Source organism: Aptenodytes forsteri, unplaced genomic scaffold (genome assembly GCF_000699145.1).
Source record: "Aptenodytes forsteri isolate BGI_AS27 unplaced genomic scaffold, ASM69914v1 Scaffold342, whole genome shotgun sequence".
In the NCBI taxonomy this organism is placed as follows: domain Eukaryota; kingdom Metazoa; phylum Chordata; class Aves; order Sphenisciformes; family Spheniscidae; genus Aptenodytes; species Aptenodytes forsteri.
In genome coordinates, this window is record NW_008795853.1 from 270,894 (window position 1) to 272,273 (window position 1,380).

Consider the following 1,380-nt stretch of genomic DNA (forward strand, 5'->3'; position numbering starts at 1 on the left):
TGAGTATCTCCCCCTTTTAATACACACAAAAAAACCCAAAAAAAAAAATAAAGAAAAATATTTTTTGGGGGGGGGGGGGGGGGAAGTATTCACATGCTCCGCGCAGATTTACTGGAGTACAATGACTATCACTGAAGAGTCCACCCGCGCTGAACATGTGCCAGACTGCATCTGGACAGAAGCTTCCCTTCCAAAATTTAAGACAAAATTTACAACTCTCACATCCCACAACATTAAAATTTAATTCTAGCCATTAAAATTTAATGATGTGGGACGTGAGAGCATGCTTTCACTTCCCCCTGTGCATGGTGAGGGGAGGTGAGTCTCCCCAGGTGAAGTGCAGGAGAGAGGGGAAGGGTCCCGGAGGGAGGAGCTGAAGAAATGGGTGACTGGGTGAGGAAAGGCTCCTTGCTGGTGGCCGGGAGGTGGAAGGGAGCACGAGAGAGTCTGGTCACGGAGACTGGCCAAAATGGCCACAGGGATGTTGGGGGACCAAAAGGAGGAGGAAGCTGATGCAGGAGCCCCAGGAAACAAAGATGAGGGGGAAGCACAATGGAAGCTGCTGATTATTGCCTGGAGAAAGTGAAAAACAACTGGGACTGGCTGGACAAGGTGCATGAGTTGGGAGTAGGGGTGAGAGGAAAGGGTAGGCGGGTGGGTGAGCCTGGGTCCAGGCTGGGAGTGGGGAAGAGATATGAATTATTGGAAGAGAGCCTGGAGCAATGAGCTGGGAGACTCACACTCCCAGAGGAGTGAGAGGAGGCTGCATAGGGCAGGGCCCAAACACAGAGGTGCAAGCGGAGGTTTGGCCAACAGCCTCCAGGGCCTGTGGTGGGATGGGACGGTGGCAGTGCCTGTTTCCCTGTGGTCAGCAAATGTCTTTGAACCCATACCAGAGCACTCGGCTCTCTCCTGTATCATCAGAGTTCACAGGAGACAGGACATAGATCACAGAAATACATTTTGTCAGTTTGGGGTCCCTGAAAATGCCTTGCTGTGCAGGGGTTACACTCAAGGGTAGCTGTTCTTCCAGGGGGCACTTTCAGATTCGCTGGCCAATGGCTGAAAAACCTTTTTTGGCTTCATTTTTAACTAGCCATCCTCCTAAAATCTTCAAATTAAAGGCAAATATGCACCCGCTATATGGACACTTTTTGCACAATTAAAACCCAAACTTATTATGCCTATAGAAAAGCTTTCCTGGCAAATTACATACTAAAGAAGTATCTATTTTAATAATATGTATATCTGTAAGTTAGCACTGTCTTTTGGAATTCAGTCCTCAGAATTACGGACCTGTTTTAAAATACCGGTTTAGAAATGCTGGCTTCCAGACGGCGCTTGCCTAACGATGACGAGCTGCGGGCGCAGGGCTGCCCT